We start from the raw sequence: 14495 nt of genomic DNA on the forward strand, positions 1-14495 counted from the left end.
TCATAAGACCCCACCATTTCCCATCATTTACCACCACCACAAGCTGCCCCGACCACTTTGCCTCCCGAGCCCACCAATCCAGCCACATCCTCCAAGAAAACACCTCCAAAACAGAAAGTGTCCAAACCAAAGCCCAAACCCAAGACCAAATCCAAGACAACATCTGCTCCACTACCTAATGTTGAGAGGTTTCATAGTGCACAAGCTAAGGTTTCACAGTGCACAAGTTAAGCTGCGATATGAGAAAATTAAGTCCAAGAAGTTATGGCCTGAGTGAGGATTTTTGCATGCTTCCTTTGAATTTCCTGCTTTTATTACCGATGTCATTGAGAAGCATAAGTGGGACAAGTTGTGTCTGAAGCCTAAGCAAGCTATTGTGCCTCTTGTGCGTGAGTTCTACGCCAATCTTTTGTCCAAGGCCCAAACTGAAGTAGTGGTGAGAGGAAAATAATTTTCCTTTTCTGCTGAGGCAATCAATGAGTTCTATGGTTTGGAGACTTTTGAGTGTGTGGTGTTAAATGATATGGTTCTTGCACCCACAGAGTGGCTCAATTTCCTCAAGTGTTATATGATGCCCATTACACATGACACAACTGTGAGCCAAGATCGATTGCTTCTGTTTTATTGTATTCTGGTGGGGGGAGCATTGATGTGGGCAAGCTTATTATGCAAGAGATATTTGGGTGTGCCAAGAAGAAGTCCGGGCAATTATTCTTCTCGTCCCTTGTCACTCAGTTTTGTTTGAGGGCTAGAATGGTTGTCGGTGCCTCTGAGGAGGTTTTACAGGAACGTGTGGATATTGATTTGGTTTCCATCCATAGAGTCAAAACTCATGGCTCCAAGTCTCTTAGTGGCATGGTTGTTTCTGCCCCGCCTCCTAGAAGTGATGTTCCTAGTCCTATCGATGCTCTTACTCAAGTGGCCCATATTTTAAGTCACCTTGAGCAGCATCAGAGAGGTTATTTGAAGTATGCCAAGAAGCGAGATGCTGCATTACTCAAGTCACTCTAGCAGAACTTCACCAAGCCCACAATTTCTTTCCCTGAATTCCCGAAAGCCATTTTGAAGAAATGGAAAGCTCCAGATGTTCATGAAGACCCTATCCCTTCGGATGATAATCCTAAGGGATAGGCAGGGAAGTTTCTTCTCTCAGCTCTTGTTATTTTTGTCTTTTGTTGTTTTTGTTGTTTCTGTTACTCTGTAGTTGTATTTTGTTATTTTTTTTCTTGTTAATGACTTTGTCTTGTTTTTAGTTTGTATTTGTCTTGTTGTTTTGTTGTTCTTTTGAGGATGTACTTTGTCTTTGTAAGTGTTACCTAGGGGGCTCGATGACAATCTTGAAAAACTATAATATATATATAGTACTAGCATGTTGAAGCTGAATGTCATTCTTGATTACGTTTTAAACTAGTCTCTTTGGGTGTAAATGTTGCTAGAAATTGTTTGAAGAGAGTGTTTTTCTTTCTAGTGTGTGCATAGCTGATTAAACATTTTTGAGACCCTAGAATGAGTTAGGTCCTTATGAGAGCTTAAGTTTCTAGAATTACTTAGTGGTTTTCCTTGAGGCAAAATCCTAGCCATCACCACACCAATGACATGATTTAGGCCACCTTTGAACCGTTTGAGCCTTTTAAGCCTATCCGTTATACATTTTTATCCTTAGTCACCCTATTAACCTTGATATAAACTTTTCTTTCTTAGCCACTTATTAGCCTAGCTAGATATCATAACCTCTTTAGCACCTTGTTCTGTGTATGATTGATTTGTTGTTTCATTTTTTGGGGTTAAGAGGAGTTGAGTTTGAGAGACATTTGGGTGAGAGTTTTCATTTTCTTCTTTTTCTTATTTTCACCATTGGGGACAATGTTGAATTATAAGTTTGGGAGGAGAGTATATTCTCATTTCTTTTGTTCTCTTATCATTTTGTTTATCATTTTTTAGAAATTTTTTTTTAGAGAAGTGCACTCCCCTGCATCAAAGGAAAGTTTTGAAAAAAAAAATCTCAAAAAAAGTCAAGAAAAGAAAAATAAAAAAAAATAACAATAATCAAGTGTGCTTGTAAATAAGTTTGGGGGTGCAACTCTTTAAATAAAAGAAAATTTTATTTTAGTTTTTGTATGTTAATAATAAATGCTAGCGGCAAGAGTTATATTTTGTTGTTGGGTGTTCTTTGGGGAAATTAATGTGTGTGTTTATTTTGGTCCTAGAAAGATTGAGGTGCTTAGGGTGATTCGAGCCAAAATTAATATCTCTTATCCTACCTTCACCCTAGCCTATCATTACAAGCTCGATAAAGTCCTATTGATCTTTGGCGTGGTGTTTGTTTATATTAGTGGAGAAGGAATCACTAAGTAACTTATGGAGACATTATTTAAGATTTAGGACCAAGGCCTAGTTTGATTTTGGGTGATTGAAAATGTTTTGGAAAAGTTATGCATGCACTAAAGGGAGAAACACTTGACTCATATTTTGACAGCAACATTAACACTTGAAGATTTTTTTTTAAGGCCTGTGTAAGTTTGAAATTCAGCTTCTTCTATTCAAAATAAAAATCCCGAGAGCTTTCCCCATTTTAAGCATTGGAAAAGAAAATTTTATCCTCTCTTGTTGTGTCTTGTCTTTGTTGTCTTCCCTTTTTCTTTTGCTGTTCAATTTGTGTATCTTTGGTGTCTTTTGTTATCTTTTTCACTACAACAAATTTGATATACAATGACTCCCTACAATGTCTTAGACCGTTGGTGTAAGACATTAAAACTTATCAGGGATTTTAAATGTCTGATGGTGGGAGACATAGAAAGTTTTTATTAATGGCTACAATTGGAAGACATTAAAAACGGTGGAAGACGTTGAAAATGTGCTAGAAGCGTAGCCAGGGGGACATCCAACGTCTCCCATTGGGAGACATGGGATGTGGCACGTCTCCCAGTGGGAGATGTTGGATGTCCCCACTAATATTTAGCCTCTCTTTCCTTCTCTCTCAGGCACCCAACGCACAAACCAGAGGCAAAGTTCAGGCGAATTCTGCGATTTCTAGGGCACAAAAGGTAAGATTTTCTCTCTATTTTCATGATTTTACTTAATTTTTTTTTTTAAAAATTCTTAGGTTATGCATAAAAATGAATAGTAAATGCGATTATGTGTTTATTTTACATTATTATGAACTTTTTCCATAGATTGTAGGATTTTCATGGATTTTTCATAGTTAGTTTCTAAGAAATTTTTTAATTTGTTGACAATGTAGAAATTATTTTAAATTTACATATCACATTGTGTAGATTTCATTAAATATATTTGTTTATGATTACTTTTAATTATTATTATCATTTATTTTGAAATTTAGCTATATTTGTTTATATATTTAATTTTTTTTATTTTAATTCTAGCTATTTTGATTATATATAGTTATGTTAAAATAAATTTATTAAATAATTTTTTAAATATAAATATATGAAAATTTTTATGTTTTTGTTGATTATTGAGTTTTTAAATTATAAAAATTTTTATTGTTTTTTTGTTTAGGTTATAATTAGTGGCTCATTAGAGTTTTTTTTTATTTGTTTAACAATCATTTACTTATTAGATATTTAGTGATATTTGTTTAGTAATGTTTAACATATTAATTAATTTAATTTCGTAGGTTGTGATTTTGTTGGTGAGATTTTAGAGAGTATTTTGCATCAAAATTTCTATATCAATCACACATTTGAGGTAATTAAATTTCTAAAATTACAATAATAAGTTATATATTGCTAGATATTTAGTGATATTTTATTTATTATTTATTAATTTAATTTTATTGGTTTGTGGATTTAATAGCGAATTCGATTACTACGTGAAGTAATTTTGCTAGCTTTTGGATTATTAATTGCAAGAGGTATATATATATTCTCTACAAGTAGGACCAGATCACAACGACCAAAAGCTCCATCAACACAACAACCACGAGAAAGAAGACGACCACAAACTCCTCCAACACAATTGCCCCACACTCCATTCGAGCGATTACAAAATATCGTATCTCATTGGGCTGATGGCAAGTGTGTCAATCTAGGCAGAGTTTGAAGTTTTTTATCAGGATATGTCTCACTGTTATATATTTAAGGATATCATACTTCAGTTTGCTCGAAAGGAGAAGATTGGACAAGCAGCGGTCGTCAGCTACATGAGGTATATATCTCACAAAGTTCATTCATTTAATTTTCTAATTTGATTTATTCAATCATATAACAATTTTCATATTTTTGTATTAGGTTCATTTACAGATATGTGGTACAACAAGGTCACCAAAATAAGTTTTTATTTGTCAATCCTAATATTGTAGCCACTTAAGGGAGTTCATTCGACGATCATGTTCAAAATATGTTCAGACAATGCAATGACATAAAATCAAAAGAACAAGTTATGCTTGTCCCTTGGAACCATGGGTAAGTTTAAAAAGTTGTCATTTTTCCGACCCATATCAATACTTTCTTTGTTTAACATTTGAGTTATAATTTTTTGGTTTTTCTTATGCAGTGAACATTGGATGTTGCTTATTTTGGCACCGTATGCATATCATGTTTATTGTTGTGATCCGGTGAATTCAGATCTGAATAACCATGAGGAGATTGTATCAGTGATCGTCAACACTTTCAATCTTTTTTTTCTCTATGAATCTTTCTGATGTCGAGATCCCTGATACTCTACGCATTAAGCAACCTCAGGTAAGTAATTACAACTTAATTTTTTGAACTTTTATAATTATTAAGTAGAATAATATATATGCATTTTTTAACAAGTTTCAATGTAATAATGAATTATTGATACTTTTAAATACTTAGTGTCCACACCAACTGGACAATGTGGCATGTAGATACTACATAATGAGGATGTTGAAGGATTTGATTGAACATGCGAGTCCTGGACATTACTTGAGAATGGTATTATTAATTAAAATTTACAAATTATTTTTGAAACCATATATATAAATGTAATAAAATAATTAATTAATATATTTTACTTTATATTTTTTGCAGCTAACAAGTACGTCATATACAGAGGCACAAATTGATGAGTTGCGACAAGAATGGGTGACATATATGTTACCAATAATCCAAAGTAACCAACCTCATTGATAGGGTTTTTTTATTTTTTACCTCTTTCTTCATACATAATGCAATATTTGTTAATTTTGAATATGTCTAACAAATATTGTATTTGTTTTTATTTTTTATTTTTTACCTCTTTCTTCATACACAATGCAATATTTGTTAATTTTGAATATGTCTAACAAATATTGTATTTCTTGTATATGTCTAACAAATATATGTCTAACAAATTTTGTATTTCTTGCATATTTTTATTTTATTAATTATGTCAATTTTAATTTAAATTAATATTAAATTGATTTCAATTTAATTAATTATTAAATTAATATTAAAATAATTTCAATTTAATTAATTATTAAATCAATTTAAATTTAAATTTAAATCATTTCAATTTAATTAATTATTAAATCAAATTTAAATAATATTAATTATAAATTTATTTAATTTTTTTTTTAAAATCTGGGAGACGTTGGAAGTCTCCCAGGGACTTTCAATATCTCCCATTGGGAGAGGTGAGAGACTTCCCATGTCTCCCAGTGGGAGAGGTTGAAAGTAAGTCTCCCACCTCTCCAAATGGGAGACGTGAGACCTATACCTACAGTGACCCCGCCTACAACGTCTTCCCAATTGGGAGACATTGTAGACTTTCAATGTCTCCCAAATAAAGTCATAAAACTCCTATTTTGTTGTAGTGTTTAGACTCATCACTCGAGGACGAGTAATATCATAAGTGTGGAGGTGTGATAACTCTTGAATAAAGAGTTATTTTTCATACTTTTAAGCTTATAAATATAGAATTAGGTTAAGTTTTTTTGTTTATTATTTTTATTTTTTAGTTAATTCATTTCCTTTTTGTGTTATTGTGTCCTTTTGAGTGTTTTAGAGCTGATAGTAGAAAAATAAGTAATTTGTGCATGAATTTTTCCAAAGAAAACAAGGAAAAGTGGAATGGTTCTTAGTTGTTTAATTTGTGCTAAAATGTTAGGTTTTGCTGGAGCAAAAGAAATTTTGCTGGAGCATTTTCTGCAGGATACAAAGAGGGAAATTAAGCATATTAAGGAGAGACATGTGGAGTTAGTAGCTACATTTTAGAGGAGAAAATTCTCGAAGAGTGAGGAGACTCACATGTAGAAGGATTGGAGGGCAATTTTGTACTTTGGTAAAAGGGGTTTTTGTACCCTAGCTAAAGAAAAAGAAAGGACAACTTTCATTACCCAATTCAGCCATTTTTTTAAGAAAGAGAAGCAAAACGGAGGTATTTATCCCAAATTACCGAAATACCCATAGGCTCACCCCGAGTTGGGTATTTATCCTCGTTGTGACTTTTCCACTAACTTTCTCAAAAGGGTTGACTCGTGTCGGATGTCACAAATGTATCCACATAATAATGTGGTTTCATTCATATAGCATATAAAATTACAATTATACCATCAACGGGTCAAAATTATAAAAATGACATTTTTTTAACAAAAGCGAGTATTTAAGCATTCTTAATACACATAAACATGCATAAACAGTCATATCATAATATAATTCACATAATCACACATACATATTCCATTAAAAGCACATAATTCCAATTATACTCTCCCGACATACTAACCAATGTACCAAACCTTATTAGGAGTTTCAGGATGTTATAGGGAGTAAATGTTTAACATCAAAGAATTTAAATTCCATCTATTGAGTGATAAGGAATTTTTTGGTACCTTCTTCTTCGGTTTTGTATTTCTTCTCAAGAGTTTCCCATATCTCATTTGTCGATGTAGTATTTTTGTAGAGATCATTGAGACGATCCGACAAAGCATTGAGTATGTGGCCTCTACAAATGAGTTCATCTTCTTCCATTTTCTTCCTTTCTTAAATCACTTCTTGAGAATCATCATCCTTTGAAGGCTCCAAAGTCTTCAAATATTTGTCAAGAATGTAGTGGACTTTCAATGTTGTGAGGAGAAACTTGATCTTGTTTTTCCATCTTACAAAGTTTTAGCCATCAAACCTATCTAGTCTAACTAGATCTTGAGACATGAACTTGAGGGCATAGACTGACGGGCTTTCTATCATGACTTTCACTAGCAAAAAAACCTTTAGAAATATACAAACTTTGACATAAAACAAAGGTTTAGAGATAGAGATTTTTGAATGTTGGGGTAAGGCCATAAACAACCCAAGTTTTGTGATACAACTTAAGACAAAATATACAAGTAATCAACCTTTAATGATAGTAAAACACAAGTTACATAAACACAATGAGATCAAAGTTTAGAGTAGACCTTTCTTGATGAACAACCATTAGAACATAAAATCACAAAGCTATGATTTTATGTGAAACACAAAAGTTGCAAGACTTGACACAAATGTAGATTTGTTGTCGAGAAATCTCTATTCCTAGCCTTCTCTATGGAAATGCTTAAAGCTACAACAATGGAATGAGATTGGGGTACACAAGCCTTGATCCTTTCGTGGATGCCAAAAATCCATAAGGAAAAATATATGATTTCAGGTTAAAATAAGTAAGGGACCGTGAACATGAAAGAATTGACCCAACAAGCAACGCGTGGATGCCAAAAAATTCCCATTCTTAAAGGACCTTCATTACATGTCCCCCAAGACATCAGATAAGCATAGGAAACAAAACACTACAATCCGGCACCAAGCGCACCCCGTGCAAGGTCACCTGACTCCTTACTCAAAGTATCATGCTCCATGGACAAGCCAACTCGCACCAAGGAAAAGTAGCACCAAAAGAGGTGGCCTCTCACGGGGGTTGTGGCCTCACATCGATGGTAGAACCTCGCAAAGGACGTTGCCTCACGCCAAAGAGGTGCCTCACAACAAAGAAAATCCTCGCGCCAAGAGGCGCTTCGCGCTAGAGGGTGCCTCTTGCCTAAGAGGGTGCCTCGCACCAGGAAGGCGCCTCACGCCTGGAAGGGTGCCTCACGCCAAGGGAGTCTCACATGGGGACCGTGGGGGGTATGGTGTCGCGAAGTGAGACCCTTGTCTCATGCATGGGCATCATGTCTCATCATATACGATGTATGCCTTGTTTAAGAGGCCTTATCTCCCTCCCTAAGATAAGCACCACCAATGGGACACCTCCTTCCTCGTGGATCTCACAAGATGTAGAGTCAAGGACCTCTTGAAAATGCGTTCGAGGAAGGTTAGAGAAGACCTCACAACGATTCGGTATAAAATCAAAAGAGGTGGGCACGACGAAGTGTGTCATCCATGATACCATATAAGGATTCTAATACTTGAAGCTCATAGGAACAATGTATCTTGGGAGGGTGAGAACCTACGTATGACTCAAAGAGCTTGTACAAGTACGGAATGCACCTACAAACCAAGAGGAGTTAGGGTACGGACATAATGTTCATGCCAGACAAGTAGTGGCAGTACAAGAATGGTACATAGTAAGGACTTCCCAAGAACGCCTATGAGGTTCATACCCGACAAGTAGTGGAGGTACGACATGGTACCAAAGCAGGAGTACTTTTGCAGACCCTGACATGTACTGGAGTCGACCACCACTCCTACAACACCATTACCACATGCAACCTAGATATGCAGCTCCTTGTCTCTTTGGGACCACAATGTACCAAGAGCCATTAGAGCTCACCTATAAAAGGGCCTCACTTCATCAATGAATGGGGTTGGAAAATTCATTGTATACTCAGGCTATTAAGCAAAATATGACTTTTTACTCCATTTTTGATATGCACTTATCTTTCCTCAAGTCTATTCTAAGTTCTTCCTTAGTTATTCTTTTACTAAGCTTTGAGTTTTCCAACCTAACTTAGTTGATGAGTTCTCACCGTCAACACCTTCATACAAGCCAAGCTTTTTTGATGAAGATCTTGGAGAAAACTAGTAATCTTGAAGCTAGAGAGAGAGAGAGAGAGAGAGAGAGAGAGAGAGGTGAGAGATCAATTCACCAATTAACTCACATGAATCATTAAATAGTATAAGACCCTCATTAGACTCAACCAATGAGATTAGAGCATTTAAACTTAAGTTTTGGAGCTAAATTACGTAACTGTATGAACATGAAATAACGACCTAGGCGATGCATCACCTAACACCTGGAAATGCATTGCCTAACACCAGGAAATACATCACCTGGTCTATCTCGTTTAGGGTTTCATGGGCCAGGCGACGCGTCACCTCCCAGGGGCGACGCATCGCCGATGCCCCTGACTTTATACTCCAAAATATGTCTCAAAACATCCCCAAATGCTCCCAAACTTCTTGGGTACTCTTATATACTCCAAATAAACATTTTGGACCCAAAAAGATAATTTATAAATGCCTATACCGAAAGTCAACTTTCACATGTTGACTTTTGTGAAATCGTTATTATTTTAGCACCTCTTCGTGCCTAAACAATTCCACTATGTATTTAACCAATCTCAATAAAATGTAAAAGTATTATAGTTTGGGGGAGAAAATATTTTGTCATTTTATTTTTCAGGAATTAAAACAAGCAAGGTAGAATTAATCTTGGCAATCTCACCACCATCATTCAAGATAGATAAAGCAACTTGAAGGAGTTCTCGCCCTAAAACTTGCCAATTTTTTTGATGAAAATATCCATTAAAACCATCACTACCTGGGGCCTTATCACCTGTAAGCTGAAATAAAGCTTGCCGAAACTCATCCCCAGTGAATCTGCCTCCAAAGTTTCATATTGGTCTGGAGTGATCCTTGTAGTAACTCACGAGAGTACATAGGACATCCTCTTGAGAGACACCCTGAGAAGTGAACAAAGTTGAGTAAAAATCAGTTATATCCTTGTTAATTTGATCAAAGGAAGAGACATAAGAGCCACCATCAAGCAATAACTTTCTAATAATGTTTGACTTATTCCTACATGAAGCTTGTTTATGATTTTTTTTTGTTTTGTGTTCTTATCCCCAACATGCAACCAATTGACTCTAGAGCGTTGTTTCCAATAATGCTCTTCCTTATAAAGTAATGCATCTAGTTGATATTGAAGGGTTCTCAGATGAGTAACATCATCATCATTAAAAGGAACTTTAGCATTCAACTTAGCAATGGAGTCCTGAACCTGAGCTATTCTCGGCATAAATAAGTTGAAATGTTTGCTACTCCAGGTTTTAAAGGACTGAGTGCAAGCTTCTTGCTGTAGGAGAAACAAGTCTAGAACATTATAAGTGGAGGAGGTAGGAGGCTCTTTAGTCCAAGTGTTCTTAACTATATTAGAAAATTAGGCTTAGTTAACCAACAATTTTCAAACATAAACCTTTTTTTTCCCCACTCGGCAAGCAGAAATAGAATTATAACGTCCCAAAATTTTGCTAATAAGATATAGTGCCTTGATTAGTGGGCAATGATGTCATAATTGGATTTATATGTGAATTATGCAAATTTAATTGAATATATTTGTGGTTATGTGAAATATATGAGTTATGTTATAATGTGATTGCTTATGCATGTTTATGTGTATTAAGTATGCTTCTAGTCCCGTTTATGTTAAAAAAGACATTTTTGTAATTTTGACCCGTTGATGGTATATTGGTAAATTTTATATACTATATGATTGCAACCACATTATTATGTGGATATATTTGTGATACTCGACATGTGGCGATTCTAGTGAGCAATTTAGTGGAAAAGTCACAACAGAGATTTATACCCAGCTCGAGGTGAGCTTAGGGATATTTTGGTAATTTGGTAAATTACCGGGATTTATTGGGTAATGGAAATTTATTTGGTGAATATTTGGTTTCATGAATTTAATTGGGAATTTTAGGTGAATATTGAGGGTTAGTTCAAATTTAATGCCAAATGACCAAAACGCCCTTGAGGGTGGTTTAAAGATTTGTCAAGGGGAGAGATAAGATGGTCTTTTACCATGAAAATAGATAAAATTGAACTAAAGTGACACTCATCTCACCTTCACGTTAGTTGTCTCCTTTCACTCATTTGGTTTCCTTTCTTGAGAACTAGGGGAATTACAAGCTAAGGTTGGAGAATTTGGGAGATGATTGAGCTCAAGAGAAGATAGCCAACTGCTAGGGGTGTGGTTTTGGCACATAATTCAGATCACAACTTAGAGGTAAAGCCCTTTGACCTTCTCATTCTTTTCCTTGGGCGTTCCTCATAGTTTTGATGATGTTCTTTAGAAATGAATGTGGTTTTGAGAGTTTAATGTTTCTAGGGAGGTTTAATATTGGTATTGCTGGTGGAAAACGTGATTGCTGGCTAACCTTCACTTGGATTTGGGTTGTTATTCTCGGATTAAGGTAAGGGTTGGCTCAAAACTCAAAAGAAGCAAATCGTGCCTTTAATGTGTTTTGTTCTAGTTTTGGGTGTTTTGATGTTGGGGTTGAGTTATGTTTTTGTTTTATGGTTGATTGGGGGTGTAAATTTGCTTGTAAACTCGTTTGGGGTCGAGTTTTGGGTTTGGTTTCATAATTCAATTCGCAGGGGAACAATTGGGGAAGAACACATTGGTTTCAGGTATTTTTTTGGTTTTTGGCGACGTAGCGCGACCGCGCTAGTGTCCTAGAAAAGGTAAAATTTGGTTTGGCATTGGATTTCGAGATGAAGGGCGCGATCGCACCAGTGATTGATGCGACCGCACCAGGGGATGACGCGACCGCGCTAGTGCCCTGGAAAGCCCAATTTTTTTGTGGGCGCCACCGTGCTAGGTGCCCCGAAAAGCTATTTTTCTAAATTCTAGGAATGAGGTTTGGAGGCTCAGGAATTCGTTTTGGGGGCCCACTTAGGGGCTCAAGGAAGGTTTTTAGTACCCCATTGCCTGGGAACAATGATTCTAAAAGTTAGGGATTGGATTGGAACTCGGGGTCTGTGGTTGGTTCCTGATGAATATATATTTATGTTGTGACTAGATTTCCCCAAGGCTCGGGGTTGGGATCGCACTTGAGTCCATATCGCCATTCGCATGAAATTGGAGGTAAGAAAAATGCACCCATGTTGAAATTAGGGCTTGAGCCCTATGATTGAACGTTGTTATAACTCTGTTTGAAACTGTTTGTTTTAGTATGAGTAACTGTGCTTTACATAGTTGTGTTATGTATGCAATGTCTGTCAGTTTATGCCTAGAAGTGCGGTATGCACTGGTACGGTCCTATGGCTGCTTGAAAAGGGACTAGAGCATGAGTTACGCTTGCTGGCCCTATAGCTGTTTGAACAAAGCAGGTGCGGTGCACGCTTGGGTGGCTCTACGACCGCATAAATAGATTGAATATTTGCTTGAGCGTTGTTTGTTATTACTAAGCAAGCTATTTATAATTGTAATCTATCAATTGTTTGTATACTTAATTAAATTTTCTTGTTGTGCCTTTGCTCACGGGTGCTACGTGGTTGATAACTCTACAAAATATAGTTATTTTACCACTTTTTATGTGCTAATTGTTGCTTAATTCTTGAGTTTTTAAGTAATTTATTAAGTTTTTAAGTAATTTTGAATTTATTAGTCTTATCATGATTTTATATATTTTTGTGTGTTTTTATGGATATTTTATTATAATATGTTGTAGTTTAATTATTTGAAATTAATCTTGTTAAGTTAGAAGTAAAAACATGCATTTTTGAGCTTAAATGTTATGTAAATTAAATTTTAATTAATATTTTCATGGAAGTTATATGGTATATTTTACTAGAGAAAATAATTAATTTTAATTTAGTTTATGATTATTTTGTAGGAAACAATGTTGTATTTTTGGGCTCTTGAAAAGCAAAAAAAAATGGAGGAAAATTGGTATTTTTGAGAGAAAAGAACCAGGCCCGTTTTCAGCCAGTTGCCCCTTCCCAGGCCTAGCACCCGAAGCCCAGGCCCACGCCTGCTTCTCCTTCCCAGCGTCAGCCTTCAGCAGCCTCGACCCACCACCAGACTTCCTTCAGCCTAATCCGCCCGAAGCTACCCAGCCGTACACCCAACGCCACCACCTGATGCACCAGCCAGTCGAACCCCCCCAGACCCAATTTCAATCCAGCAGCCCACGCCCAGCCTGGTTCCTCAGTCAGCCGTGCCTCCCAACTCCACGAGCCCAGAAGCTTCAGGCCCCTGCCCATCGAACCAACACTTGGGCCTAGCTCCACCAACGAGGCCCCTGCCCGACTGGTGCTCACCAGCCAAGCTTCCGCCTGGCCTTTACCTTCTCCACTCGGGCCGAACCAACAGCTAGGCCCACTACTCCACCAAGCTCCTTCCCAGCCGTCTGCCCCCGCACCTTTTCCCAGCTGCCAGCAATCCAGCAGGCCCAACGCCTCACACTTCCCAGCTGCACCACCAGGGCCACTCGGCCCAATCCGCCCCAAACCAGCCTTCCACAGCTACCAACACCCACCAAAGCCACTTTTTCTTAAGCCCACAAATTTTCATTTTGTCCCATTGTCTAAAAATACCACATTTTTACCCAAACTTTTCTACACACTTTACCTCAAAATCATCATTACACCCTATAATTTACCCATATTTTCCATATTATTATTAATTTAATCAATTTAACTTGATTATTTTAATACACTTTTTTTTTGCTATAAATAAAGGAGTTTAGTGCTTATTTTGGGGGAGAGGTTACACTACACACTTACCACATTTCAATACCTCTCTATTCTCTTCATCTTCTTATTCTTTTTTATTATTTTCTATGTATTTTTAGAGGAAAATTTTGGGGGTTTTCCTCCAAATTATCCTAAGTTATGTTTGTAATTTTTTTGTTTGTATTTTCTATTCTAGTTATGAGTTTCTAATCTTTTTAAGATTATTAAGGTGATGATGAAACAATATGTAACTAGATAGTGTTTATTTTGTATGTTGATTTCTCATTTTGTGCAATAAAGTTTATGGATTTCCTTCTTCAAATATTTTATTTCATCTTAAATATCTTGTATTTTAGATTGTTAGAACTTATTTACACTTTGTTCTTCATTAGTGCAAAAACATAATATTCTTTGTGTAAGATGTGTCATTAAATTGTACACATCCAATGCTTAGAACAAAAATATTATGTTTTGCCTTATAAATAATGTTCATTGATTTATTTGTTATTTTATTAGATTGATTTACACTAAATGCTTTGAAATTATAATTTTAAAAAGTGAAGAAAAATCCTATCTTTTTAGAAGTAATTTGTGCTTAAAATTATAAATCTATTTGGAAAATGATAATTTGATTTATTTTAACTATCACTAAGAATTGGGAATCAATGTACTTATAAATATTATTGAACTTATATTTTGTAGATTCTAATCCTTAATAATCTTATTTTACCATCTTGATTTCTAATATTAATTTATTTTTATTTAATATCTTAAATTTCTTTATTATTGTCTCTTATTTGATTTTATTGTCACAAAAATCTCATCAATCTTTGGAGCTAGGTTAGAATTTATTAATTTTGATTTAAAATAGTTTTC

The sequence above is a fragment of the Humulus lupulus genome, chromosome 7 (genome assembly GCF_963169125.1).
Source record: "Humulus lupulus chromosome 7, drHumLupu1.1, whole genome shotgun sequence".
NCBI classification, from domain to species: Eukaryota; Viridiplantae; Streptophyta; class Magnoliopsida; order Rosales; family Cannabaceae; genus Humulus; species Humulus lupulus.